At 36.1% G+C, this 14431-nt stretch overlaps 1 protein-coding gene and 1 long non-coding RNA gene across 10 annotated transcripts in view; one reads left to right on the top strand and one right to left on the bottom strand.

Annotated features, from left to right (window-relative positions):
• DENND4C (DENN domain containing 4C) overlaps positions 1-14431 on the top strand; it is a 131676-nt gene that overhangs the window by 3298 nt on the left and 113947 nt on the right. The gene's annotated exons all lie outside the window — the stretch shown is intronic.
• On the bottom strand, positions 1582-13627 carry LOC309633194. Of its 2 annotated transcripts, none has more exons than XR_014247377.1 (2): positions 2965-13627; positions 1582-2924 (listed from the first exon to the last, which is right to left on the bottom strand). It is a non-coding gene; the product is annotated as an uncharacterized lncRNA (long non-coding RNA). The 2 variants fall into 2 exon arrangements; XR_014247378.1 differs by having other exon boundaries at positions 2969-13627.

Raw genomic sequence — 14431 nt, 5'->3', positions numbered from 1 at the left:
TTTAAACTTAAAAATTTTGTTTAAATTTATGTTAGTACATAATACATGTAAGTAAGTAAATGTAATATAATTCTCTTCATGTGGTATTTGAAAACTAACTTTTTATTGGAAAAGAATATAACATGATTAAGAGAAATTCAAAAGAAAAAAATTAATTCTCCCTGCTTACATTTACAATTTTCTGTAGTCTAGTTCTGTTATACTTCTATAATATATATATATATATTTTTTAAGTAAGGTTTTCTTTATTATTTTTATTATTTTTTTGGCTGCGTTGGGTCTTCGTTGCTGTGCGTGGGCTGTCTCTAGTTGCAGCTAATGGGGGCTTCCCTTTGTTGTGGTGTGTGGGCTTCTTGCAGTGGCTTCTCTTGTCGCAGAGCACGGGCTCTAGGCGCGCGGGCTTCAGTAGTTGTGGCACGTGGGCTCAGTAGTTGCGGCTCGCGGGCTCTGGAGCGCAGGCTCAATAGTTGTGGCGCACGGACTTAGTTGCTCGGCGGCATGTGGGATCTTCCCGGACCAGGGCTCGAACCCGTATCCCCTGCATTGGCAGGCGGATTCTTAACCACTGTGCCACCAGGGAAGTCCTCTATAGTATATTAGTATAATACTATACTAATCCTGTCTATACTTGTGTATAATTCTGTGGCTAATGTTCATATAATTGTCTTTTTTTTTTTTTAAATAATGTGAGTTGTTTTTTTAAATTATTATTTATTTATTTATTTATTTATTTTTGGCTGTGTTGGGTCTTCGCTTCTGTGTGAGGGCTTTCTCCAGTTGCGGCAAGCGGGGGCCACTCTTCATCACGGTGCGCGGGCCTCTCACTATCGTGGCCTCTCTTGTTGCGGAGCACAGGCTCCAGACACACAGGCTCAGTAGTTGTGGCTCACGGGCCTAGTTGCTCCGCGGCATGTGGGATCTTCTCAGACCAGGGCTCGAACCCATGTCCCCTGCATCGGCAGGCAGATTCTCAACCACTGCGCCACCAAGGAAGCCCCATATAATTGTCTTTTTAAACATAATATTGTGCTACATATGGCTATATTTTATCGTTTTGTAGTAGTCCAAAGTTGTACTGTCACAGTTTATTTAACCATTATTCTTTTACTTTTTTTGAATTTTATTTATTTTTTATACAGCAGGTTCTTATTAGTTATCTATTTTATACATATTAGTGTATACATGTCAATCCCAATCTCCCAATTCATCCCACACCTCCCCCCCTCACTTTCCCCCCTTGGTGTCCATACGTTTGTTCTCTATTCTGTCTTTTAATATTTTAGTAATTCCACTTTTTCAATCTTAATGCTATAATGAAATCTTTTTGCTAGTATGATAGTCCAAGCCAAATTAAACTTTTGAAAATGTAAACATTCTTTGAACTACTTCCTTTGCAGTGGATCATGAGGGCTCCTATAATATGGTATTTGATCGAGAGCTGAAAGCAAGGTGAAAACTGTAGATGTGCACTTGTGACTTGAATTCATTGAATAGGGATTAAAATATAAATTTATAATTTTCTGTTACTTGCTACAAGTTTCTGTAATAATTCTATTAATTTTATTTTTCAATATAATAATATTCTTTTATATATATATATATATATATATATATATTTTTTTTTTTTTTTTTTTTTTTTTGCCACGACCTATCTTAGTTCCCTGACCAGGGATTGAACCCGCAGCCCCTGCATTGGAAGCAGAGTCTTAACCACTGGACCACCAGGGAAGTCCCTAAAATTTTTAATTCTTATCGCAATATTGTGGGGCATAAATATTTCTAAGAGGACCTCATTTCAACCAAATTTAATATTTACAAATCTAGATTTATAATTATTTGACTTATGGAAGAGTCATTTTATAGGATTTTTAAAATCTTTGAAATATTTTAAAGGATTCCTTGAATCTAGTTTGTCATTGTGTATGCTTACTTTAGGGATGCTTAGATCCTAAAAGCATAAATGTTAGGAGTCTCTCTTTTTTAATTATGGAAAAAAGCCTTTGTTAAATAGGTACTGTGCTATCTGCTAGGGATAAAAAGATGAATAACATACAGTCTGTATATTAAAGTCTAGTAGGATAAGCATCATAGTCTTGTAGGTAAGCATCATAACTACCACATCATGACAAATCTAGAATAGAGCAAATGATGCTATAGGAGCAGAGAGAAATACCTAAGTGCGTTTGGTGTGTATTAGAGGTGGTTTACAGAGGAGACATTTGATTTAAAACTCAAAGATGTGAAAAGGCACAAAGTAATGAAAGCATGTGGTGGGTTTTATTAAGATGCAAGTAACTTAGTGTGGGGCCACAGGTAGTTTTGGAGGGAAGTGGGGCGTAAGCTGGAGGAGTAAGTAGGGGCTGTGTCATGAAGGATCTTAAAAGTCAGAAGGGAAATTAAGACTATACATTGTAGGGAACAGGGAGCCATTTAATAATTTTAAGCAGTTAAATATCTTTGGCTCAGTTGTGAAGGATGGATTTGGGAGAGCAGCTTGAGTGAGGCTGCAGGTTCATCAGCTAGAAGGTCTTGTAGGCATCTAGATGAGAATTGAGAACAGCAGTGGTAGGGATGGAAAAAAGTGGATAGAATAGAGAACTATACAGACATTTTCCTCTGGTTGAAAAGCCCTATCTCTGTAGTCTTATCTTCTCCTTGCCTACTGTGCACCTGTCACACTGGCCTACTTTTAGATTCCTTCCCTTAGAGCCTTTACATGTACTCTTCCGTTTATCTGTTACTTTTCTGAGAGGTCTTTCCTGATCACACTGTCTAGTTAGCGAGATCAGGTATTATCATAGCACCTTGTTATTTTATTCTGTAGAGTTTAATTTTTCTTCCCTCCCTTCCTTCCCTCCCTCTGTCTCTTCCTTTCTTCGTATTAGTCCCCCTTACTGGTTTGGAGGTTATGTGAGATCTGATTCCTTTTTATTTATTTATTTATTTATTTATTTATTTACTTACTTACTTATTTACTTACTTACTTACTTATTTATTTATTTATTAACCGCGGGTTGGTTTCTGGTCTCTCTCTGTTCCGTTGGTCTAAATGTCTGTCTTTATACCAATACTGTATTGTCTTCATTACTGTTTCTTTATAGCAAGCCTTGCAATAAGGTAGTGTTTGTCCTTTACCATTGTCTTTTTATCAGAATTGTTTTGGTTATTTTATATCCTTAGCATTTTCTTATAAATTGTAGAATAAGAGTGTCAGTTTCTACAAAAAGCCTGATGGGGAGAATTGGCATCTCAATAATAATGAGTCTTCTGATACTTTAACATGGCATATCTCTTTATTTAAATATCTTTAGGGTTTTTTTTGCAGTGTTTTGTAATTTTCATTTTATAGGTATTGCTCATATTTTGTTCAGTTGATCCCCCAAGTATTTCATGTTTTTTGATGCTAGCTATTGTCAGTGATACTGTATTTTAAATTTTCTTTTTCAAATTTGTTTCTTGATAGTAAATAAAAATGCAATACAAAGTTGACCTTGTATTTTATCTTACTGCATTCACTTTTCAGTTCTGGTAGCTTTTATGTGGATTCTTTAGGATTTTCTTAATACATAATCGTCATGTCTACAGAGAAAGCCAGTTTTGCTTCTTCATTTCCAATCAGTATTCCTTTAGTTTTTTCTTGCCATATTGCACTAGCTAGATTAGTGCTCTTCACTAGAAATAATGTAAGCCACATGTGTAATTTTAAGTTTTCTAGTAGCTCCACACTAATAAGTAACAAAAACTGTCATTAAATTTCATACCTTTAATACATTTTTTATTCTACTACGTCCAAAATATTAACATGTGTAGTAGTTTCTCTAGGGTAGCCATAACAAATAACCACAAACCATGTGGTTTAATTAACAACTTTATTCTCTCACAGTTCTGGAAACTATAAGTCTAAAATCAAGGTGCCCCCTTTGAAGGCTCAGGAAAGAGTCTTTCCTTGCCTCTTCCTACTTTTGGTTATTGGCAATTCATATATATAGGACTGTTTGGATTTTCTGTTTCTTCTTATGTCAGTTTTGGAAATTTGTGTCTTAAAAAAAATGTCCATTTCGTCTACGTTGAAAATGGAATGGAAGCGTTTATAATATTTCCTTGTTATTTTTTTAAATGTCTAAAGGATTTGTAATGATGTACTTTCTTTCATTACTCATTGGTAATTTCTGCCTCCTGTTTTTTTCTTGATTTAGAGGCATGGATTTCTGTTGCTTGTCCATTTTCAATTTTACTGATTTCTCTTTTAATTTTTTCCTCTACTTACTCTTGGTTTAATTTGCTTTTCTTTTTCTAACATCTCAAGGTGGACACTTAGATTACTGATTGAAAAGCTTTCCTCTTTTCTAATAATATAAGTAATAAAATAATAAAATTTAGAAGAATTCCCTTCTAAACATTGCTTTAGCTGCATCTCACAAATTGATTTCTGTTATTTTCATTTAGTTCAAAATATTTTCTAATTTCTCTTACAGTTTCTTTTTTGATTAATGGATTATTTAGAAGAGTGTTGTTTAGTTTTGAAATATCGGGGAAATTTTATAAGATATCTTTCTCTTATTCCAAATTTAATTCCATGTTAAGTATGTTTAATAGTCTTTTATAGTAAGTCCCCTACATACAAATGAGTTCTGTTCCAAGAGCACGTTCATAAGTCCAGTTTGTAAGTCAAACAAAGTTAGCCTAGGCACCCAACTAACACAATCAGCTATATAGTACTATATACTATAATCGGCTTATAATACTTTTCACACAAATAATACATAAAAAACAAACACAATAAATAAAGAAAACATTTTTAATCTTACAGTACAGTACCTTGAAAAGTACAGTAGTACAGTACAACAGCTGGCTTACAGGGGCTGGCCTCGAGTGAACAGGCAAGAAGAGTTACTGACTGGAGGAGGGAGAGGAGGTGGGAGATGGTAGAGCTGAAGGATCATCAGCAATAGGGGACAGAGGGCAGACTGCACTTTCATTCATGCCTGACGTTGATGGCACAGGTTCTGGTTGCTTGCTGGATTCAGTTCTATCTATCTACCCTCTTGAGAAAACATTCCAGTGATGTCTGGGTAGTAGCTCTTTTTTTCTGTCATAGATGACATGGTAGCACTGGACTGCATTCTGAACAGCTGCTGCAACCTTCATGTAGCATTCTATGTTTGAGTCCTGTGCCTCAAAAACTAATAGTGCCTCCTCAAATAAAGAAAATCCCCTTGCCATTTCCTGTGTCGTCAGTCTCTTCAGTTCTTCAGTTACTTTTTCTTCCTCTTGTCTCTCTTCGTCCTTTCTCTGGGCCTCCAATTCCATCAGGTCTTCATTAGTAAGCTCCTCATGTTGCAGAGCAACAGTACTGTGCAGTAAAGTACACAAAAGCACAACCACTTGTAGAGGATGCAGGCACATGACAATGTACGCCAGACACTTGAAATAATTTACGTGATTGGACATGTAAACACACGTTCGTGTCTTTGAAAGTTCGAAACCTGAAAGTTTGTATGTATAGGGGACTTACTGTAAATTTATCCAGGCTTGTTTTATGGGCCAGCATATGGTTTATCTTGGTGAATGTTCTGTGTGTAGTTGAAGAGATTGTGGATTTTTGCTGTTGTTGGATGGAGTGTTCTATCAATACTAATTATGTCAAGTTAGTTGATAGTGTTTTTCAAATTTTATGTATCCTCACTGATTTTCTGCATAACTGTTTTATGAATTACTGAATGAGGAGTGTTGAATTCTCTTTAATTATGGATCTGTTTATTTCTCCTTTAACTTGTCAGTTTTTGCATATATAATGCTCTCTTGTTAGATGTGTACATGTTTAGGATTATGTCTTGATGATTTAACTTTTATTGTTATTATGAAATGTTTCTCGTTATCCCTGCTCCGAAGTCTGCCTGTTATTAATATGGCCACTCTAGCTTTCTTATGATTAAAATGTACATAACATATATTTTTGCATCCTTGTACCTTTTCAAAAATACTTTATTTTTTAGAACAATTTTAGATTTACAGAAAAATTGAGAATATAGTACAGAGAGTTCTCTATACCCCAGACCTAGGTTCTTAACATCTTATATTAGTATGGTATGTTTGTTACAATTAATGAACCAATATTGATACGTTATTATTAACTAAAGTCTGTAGTTTATTCAGATTTCCTTAGTTTTTAGCTAATGTCCTTTTTCTGTTCCAGGATCCCATCCAGATACCACTTCGTTACATTTAGTTGTTGTGTCTCCATAGACTACTTTTGGGTGTAACAGTTTCTTAGATTATCCTTGTCCTTGATCACCATGACACTTTTGAGGAGAACTGGTCAGGCATTTTGCAGGATTTCCCTTTATTGGAATTCTTCCGATTTTTTTTTTTTAAGGTTAGATTGTGAGGAAGATTGCAGAGATAAAGTGCCATTTTCGTTACATCATCTCAGGGGTACATAATGTCAACATGACTTGTGATTTTGATGTTGGTTATGATTACCTGGCTGAGGTAGTGTTTATCATGTTCTTCACCATAAAGTTACTCTCCTCCCCCTTTCCATTCTGTACTCTTTGGAAAGAAGTCACTAAGCTTATCCCACACTTAAGGAGTAGGGGATTACACACTCCTTGAGGACAGAGTATCCGCTTAAGTTATTTAGAATTGCTTTGCATGGGAGAGTTGTCTCTTTTCCTTCATTTATTAATTTATTCATATCATTAATTTATATCAGCATGGACTTACAGATATTTATTTTATGCTTTGGGTTATAATCCAGTACTACTTTATTTGTTCAAATTGTTCCAGCCTTGGCTATTGGGAGCTCTTTTAGTTGGCTCCTATGCTCCTTTGACATACACCCATAAATGTGGGCTTGTTGTTGTTCTTGTTTGTTTGCATGTTTGTTAATTCTGGCACTAAAAAAATGCTCCAGGCTCATTTTGGGTTTTTTTGTTTTTATTGTTTTTTTCACTTTGTTTTTAAAATTTTTTTCTCAATTTTTAAAAATTGAAGTATAGTTGATTTACAATGTTGTGTTAGTTTCCAGTGTACAGCAAAATGACTGTGTGTGTGTCTGTGTGTGTGTGTATATATATATATATATATTTCAGATTCTTTTCCCTTATAGGTTATTAAAAATATTAAGTGTAGTTCCCTGTGCTATATGGTAGGTCCTTGTTGGTTATCTACTTTATATATAGTAGTGTGTATATGTTAATCCCAAACTCCTAATTTGTCCCTACCCCCCCTTTCCCCTTTGGTAACCATAAGTTTGTTTTCTATGTCTGTGCAGGCTCATTTTGTATAAAGGTTTCCCCTGCTATATGAAAGTGCTAGAGTGTTCCTATGAAACCTTTCCTAAGCCAAAATGGTGTAAAGTGAAGAAACAGTTCCTTTAGGACACATCTTGTTAACGGATGCACAAAATAAATCAAGGTGAAGCACAGATGCTTACGCAGTTCAAAGCTATGTCGTCAGCTTGATGCTGAGATGCGGAGTGTAGTTCCTGGGGAAGGAGCTTGGTGGTGCCATTCTCCTCTCTCTGCTTGGGGTGCACACTGCCTTTATAACTGCTTGCTGCAAAACAAATGCTGACTGAGTAATATTCCATTGTATATATGGGGATATATGTGTATGTATAGCTGATTCACTTTGTTATAAAGCAGAAACTAATACACCATTGTAAAGCAATTATACTCCAATAAAGATGTTAAAAAAAATAAAACAAACACTGAATGTTATTTTTGCTTTTCACCTCTTTCCATAAAAGTGTAATTTTTTTTCAGATTTCTTTTGGATTAGCAAAAATAGGTGCTTATGTAGGTCTTTTGTAAAAGTGAAGTGGCATATAGTGAACTTTTGAAAAGCAAAGGATACCTGTATTTCCTGTCCCAGTCCTATAATCAGTCATTTCTTAAAGAAGCCTTGGTTCCTCTTGTTGGAGAATGGTGTTAGAAAGCAAGATCTACATGCTTGGTGTGCTGATTGCTACTGGATGTCGTTGCTTCTATGTTTTCTTAGTTGATTGAGCAAGGAAATATACTTGTGTATAGTAACCCATTGTATACCTATATCTATAACTCTTCCTATATGTCACCATCTGTATTTATATTAAACTAAATATGAATTCATAGTGAGCTCCAACTTTAATCCATTACTACATGGATACTCCTCCCCTTGCTTATCTGTAAATACCTGCTCCGACAATGAGAAACCCGGCTCCCACCATCTGTCATCCATTTATGTAATTGTTCAGTTCCAGTATACATGTATAGCAGTATCAGAACTGTTAACTCATACCCCTGTGTGAAACAGTTTTATCAGCTAGAGTGCCTATTTGCAGTTCCTGTTGCTTTTAGTTTTAAAGACTCTACTCATTTCTAAAGTTACTTTGGCCAGCATCTCGCCACCCCTCCACCCCAACCCCTTCATTGAGGTTGTTTTCAAACATTTGTAGTAGTTATGTTCTCTCGACCTACTCCACATTCCTTCAGGGGATCCCATGACCTCCTCAATGGTTTTGGTAATTTTGCATACATTAAAGCTCACTCTCTGTGTTGTGAATTTTGACAAATGTGTAATGTCGTGTATCTACCATTACATTATCATATTGAATAGTTTTATATCTGTAAAAGTTTTCCACACTTCAGTTCTTCAGCCGTCTCTGCCAAACCCCAAAACCCTGGAAACCACTGATCTCTTTTTACTGTTTCTGTAGTTTTTGCCTTTTCTAGAATGTCGTGTAAAAGGAGTCATATTAGCCTTTTCAGACTGCCTTCTTTCACTTTGCAATATGCATTTAAGTTTCCTCGAAGTCTTTTCGTGGCTTGACAGCTCATTTATCGCTGAATGTATCAGGTTTTTGTTTTTGTTTTATCCGTTCACCTATTGAAGGACATTTTCTTTGCTTCCAGTTTTTGGGGATTATGAATAAAGCTGCTGTAAACATTGTATGTAGGTTTTGTATGGACATAAATTTTCAAATCAGTTGGGTAAATACCTAGGCGTATGATTGCTGAATCATACAGTAAGCTTATGTTTAGCTTTGTAAGAAACTGTCAAACTGTCTTTCAAAGTGGCTGTTCCATTTTGCATTCCCATCAGCAATGAATGAAAGGTTCTGTTCCACATCTTCATCAGCATTTGGTATTGTCAGTTTAAGAAATTTTTTAGCCATTCTAGTAAGTCTGTATTGCCATCTCATTATTTCAGTTTGCATTTCTCTAGTGACTAATGATGTTGAGCATTTTTTCATATACATGTTAGCCATATGTATATATTCTTCGGTGAAGTATATGTTCAGATCTTTTGCCCATTTCTAATTGGGTTGTCTGTTTTCTTACTGTTTAGTTCTGTGTGTTTTTGGTGTATTTTGGATACCAGCTCTTTATCAGATATGTTTTTTGCAAATATTTTATCACATTCTGTGGCTTGTCTTTTCATTCTCTTAACAGTGTCTTTAACAGAGCAGAAGTTTTTAGTAAAGTCTACTTTGTCCGTTTTTTTTCGTGGATTGTGCTTTTGGTGTTGTATCTAAAAATTCATCGCCAAACCCAAGATCACATATAGATTTTTCTCCTGTGTTTTCTTCTAGAAGTTTTATAGTACTGTATTTTATATTTAGGTCTGTGATTCATTTTGAATTATTTTTTGTAGAAAGTGTAAGGTCTCAGTCTCTTTTTTGCATATGGGCATCTGATTTTCCCACTACTACTTGTTGAGGCTATCTTTTCTCCATTGAATTGTCTTTGCTCTTTTGTCAAAAGTCAGTCATTCTTTTACTTTTAATGCATTTGTGTCTTTATATTTAAAACTTGTTTCCTGTAGGTGGCTTAGAATTGAGTCTTTCTTTTTTATAACCCAGTCTAATAGTTTCTGTCTTTATTTAGGAGTGGTTAGACCACTTGACAACTTGCTTTTTAAAATCAGCTTAATTGAGATATAATTTATACACCATAAAATTCACCCTCTTAAACGGTTCAATTCAGTGGTTCTTAGAATATTTACAGAGTTTTACAGCCATTGGCATAATCTAATTTAGAGCGTTTTCATCATGCCAGAGGGAAATCTTATGTCCATTCATAGTCACTATCCAATTCCCCTCTCTCCCACCCCAGCCCTAGGCAACCACTAATCTGTTTTTTGTTTCTATAGATTTGCCTATTCTGGACATTTCATTTAAATGAAATCATATAGTATGTGATCTTTTGTGACTGGCTTCATTCATTTAGGATAATGTTTTTGAGGTTCACTCATGTTGTATGTATCAGTATTTCATTCCTTTTTAAAAAAATTGTGGGGCTTCCCTGGTGGTGCAGTGGTTGAGAATCCGCCTGCCAATGCAGGGGACACGGTTTCGAGCCCTGGTCTGGGAGGATCCCACATGCCGCGGAGCAACTAGGCCCGTGAGCCACAATTACTGAGCCTGCGTGTCTGGAGCCTGTGCTCCCCAACAAGAGAGGCCGTGATAGTGAGAGGCCCGCGCACCATGATGAAGAGTGGCCCCCGCTTGCCACAACTAGAGAAAGCCCTCGCACAGAAACGAAGACCCAACACAGTCATAAATAAATAAATAAATAAATTCCAAAAAAAAATTGTGGCAAAACTCACATAATATAAAATTCACCATGTTAACAACTTGAAAATCTACAGTTCAGTGGCATTTAGTACGTTCTCAATGTTACACAACTGTCATCACTATCTAGTTCCAGAATGTTTTTTATCACCCGAAAGGAAATCTTTTTCCCTTTAATCAGTCACTCCCCATTCCCCTTCCCCCATCCTTCCCCCTCCTGACAACCACTAGTTTGCTTGCTTTCTCTGTAGATTTGCCTATTCTGGATATTTACTGTAAATGGAATAGTACAATGTATGACTTTTGTGTCTGGCTTCTTTCACTTAGCATAATGCTTTCTAGATTCATCCACGTCACAGCATGTATCAGTAGTACTTCATTCCTTGTTATGGCTGAATAATACTCCATTGCATGGAAATTCCACATCATGAGTTGATGGACATTTGGGTTGTTTCTACATTTTGGCTATTTTGAGTAGTGTTGCTATGAATATTGTATCCAAGTTTTTATATGGACAGTTTTTTTTCAGGTTTATTTGTATTTTTTAAAATTGAGGTATAGATGATGTACAATATAAGTTTCAGGTGTACAGTGCAGTGATTCACAATTTTTAAAAGTTATACTCCATTTATAGTTACAAAATACAGGCCGTGTTCCCTGTGCCATACAGTATATCCTTGTAGCTTATTTATTTTATACATAGTAGCTTGTACCTTTTGATCCCCAGCCCCTATCTTGCCCCTACCCCCTTCCCTCTCCCCAGTGGTAACCACTAGTTTGTTCTCTACCTCTGTGAGTCTGTTTCTTTTTTGTTATATTCACTAGTTTATCTTATTTTTTAGATTTCACATATAATGCCATACAGTATTTGTCTTACTCTGTCTGACTTGTTTCACTAAGCATAATGCCCTCCAGGTCTATCCACGTTGCTGCAAATGGCAAAATTTCATTCTTTTTATGGCTGCGTAGTATTCCACGGTGTGTGTACCCCCCACCCCCGCCACACACACCACATGTCTCCTTTATCTGTTCATCTGTTGATGGGCACTTAGGTCGCTTCCATATTTTGGCTTATCATAAATAATGCTGCTGTGAACATTGGGGTGCATGTATCTTTTTGAATTTGTGTTTTCTTTTTTTTTTTTTTTTCAAATATATGCCCAGCAGTGGAATTGCTGGGTCATATGGTAGTTGTATTTTAGTTTTTTGAGGAACCTCCGTAGTGTTTTCCACAGTGGCAGCACCAATTTACATTCCCACCAACAGTGCGCGAGGGTTGCCTTTTCTCCACACCCTCTCCAACATTTGTTATTTGTTATCTTTTTGATAATAGCCACTCTGACCAATGTAAGGTGATATCTCATTGTGGTTTTGATTTGTATTTCCCTGAGGTAAGCAATGTTGAGCATCTTTTCAAGTACTATGGACATATATATTCATTTGTCTTGTTAGACTACTTAAATTTAGTGAAATTATTGGTATGGTTGGGTTTGTGTGTATTATTTTTCTATCTTCTTTTTTTTTATCATTGAAGAAAAGTCACTTTATTTGAGCTAAGAAAAGGGCACTTGACCACTTACATTTACCAAAGAGAGAGTTCAGTACGACTCCATCGTGAACTTTGTTCTGCTAATGGGAGCAGGATAGGTATTACTGTTTGAGACAACTATGTTTTCTTAAGGTTTTTTATTTTTTATTTTTATACAGCAGGTTCTTATTAGTCATCAGTTTTATACACATTAGTGTATACATGTCAATTCCAATCGCCCAATTCATCACACCCCCCCCCACCCCCCCCCACCCCCCCACTTTCCCCCCTTGGTGTCCATATGTTTGTTCTCTATATCTGTGTCTCAATTTCTGCTCTGAAAACCGGTTCCTCTGTACCATTTTTCTAGGTTCCACATATATGCGTTAATATACGCTATTTGTTTTTCTCTTTCTGACTTACTTCACTCTGTATGACAGTCTCTAGATCCATCCACATCTCAACAAATGACCCAATTTCGTTCCTTTTTATGGCTGAGTAATATTCCATTGTATATATGTACCACATCTTCTGTATTCATTCGTCTGTCGATGGGCATTTAGGTTGCTTCCATGACCTGGTTATTGTAAATAGTGCTGCAATGAACATTGGGGTGCATGTGTCTTTTTGAATTGTGGTTTTCTCTGGGTATGTGCCCAGTAGTGGGATTGCTGGATCATATGGTAATACTATTTTTAGTTTTTTAAGGAACCTCCATACTGTTCTCCATAGTGGCTGTATCAGTTTACATTCCCACCAACAGAGCAAGAGGATTCCCTTTTCTCCACACCCTCTCCAGCATTTGTTGTTTGTAGATTTTCTGATGAAGCCCATTCTAACTGGTGTGAGATGATACCTCATTGTAGTTTTGATTTGCATTTCTCTAATTAGTGATGTTGAGCAGCTTTTCATGTGCTTCTTGGCCATCTGTATATCTTCTTTGGAGAAATGTCTGTTTAGATCTTCTGCCCATTTTTGGATTGGGTTGTTTGTTTTTTTAATATTGAGCTGCATGAGCTGTTTATATATTTTGGAGATTAATCCTTTGTCCGTTGATTCGTTTGCAAATGTTTTCTCCCATTCTGAGGGTTGTCTTTTCGTCTTGTTTATGGTTTCTTTTGCTGTGCAGAAGCTTTGAAGTTTCATTACGTCCCATTTCTTTATTTTTGTTTTTATTTCCATTACTCTAGGAGGTGGATCAAAAAAGATCTTGCTGTGATTTATGTCAAAGAGTGTTCTTCCTCTGTTTTCCTCTAAGAGTTTTATAGTGTCCGGTCTTACATTTAGGTCTCTAATCCATTTTGAGTTTATTTTTTTTGTATGGTGTTAGGGAGTGTTCTAATTTCATTCTTTTACATGTAGCTGTCCACTTTTCCCGGCACCACTTATTGAAGAGGCTGTCTTTTCTCCATTGTATAACCTTGTCTCCTTTGTCATAGATTAGTTGACCATAGGTGTGTGGGTTTACCTCTGGGCTTTCTATCTTGTTCCATTGATCTATGTTTCTGTTTTTGTGCCACTACCATATTGTCTTGATTACTGTAGCTTTGTAGTGTAGTCTGAAGTCAGGGAGTCTAATTCCTCCAGCTCCATTTTTTTCCCTCAAGACTGCTTTGGCTATTCGGGGTCTTTTGTGTCTCCATACAAATTTTAAGATTTTTTGTTCTAGTTCTGTAAAAAATGCCATTGGTAATTTGATAGGGATTGCATTGAATCTGTAGATTGCTTTGGGTAGTATAGTCATTTTCACAATATTGATTCTTCCAATCCAAGAACATGGTATATCTCTCTATCTGTTGGTATCATCTTTAATTTCTTTCATCAGTGTCTTATAGTTTTCTGCATACAGGTCTTTTATCTCCCTAGGTAGGTTTATTCCTAGGTATTTTATTCTTTTTGTTGCAGTGGTAAATGGGAGTGTTTCCTTAATTTCTCTTTCAGATATTTCATCATTAGCATATAGGAATGCAAGAGATTTCTGTGCATTAATTTGGTATCCCGCAACTTCGCCAGATTCATTGATTAGCTCTAGTAGTTTCCTGGTGGCATCCTTAGGATTCTCTATGTATAGTATCATGTCATCTGCAAACAGTGACAGTTTTACTTTTTCTTTTCCAATTTGTATTCCTTTTATTTCTTTTTCTTCTCTGATTGCCGAGGCTAGGACTTCCAAAACTATGTTGAATAATAGCGGTGAGAGTGGACATCCTTGTCTCGTTCCTGATCATAGAGGAAATGCTTTCAGTTTTTCACCATTGAGAATGATGTTTGCTGTGGGTTTGTCATATATGGCCTTTATTATGTTGATGTAGGTTCCCTCTATGCCCACTTTCTGGAGAGTTTTT

Source organism: Balaenoptera borealis (assembly GCF_965194805.1).
Source record: "Balaenoptera borealis genome assembly, chromosome: 8".
Classification (NCBI taxonomy): domain Eukaryota; kingdom Metazoa; phylum Chordata; class Mammalia; order Artiodactyla; family Balaenopteridae; genus Balaenoptera; species Balaenoptera borealis.
Note: the sequence above shows the minus strand (reverse complement) of the source record. Positions and strands in the feature narration are given on the sequence as shown.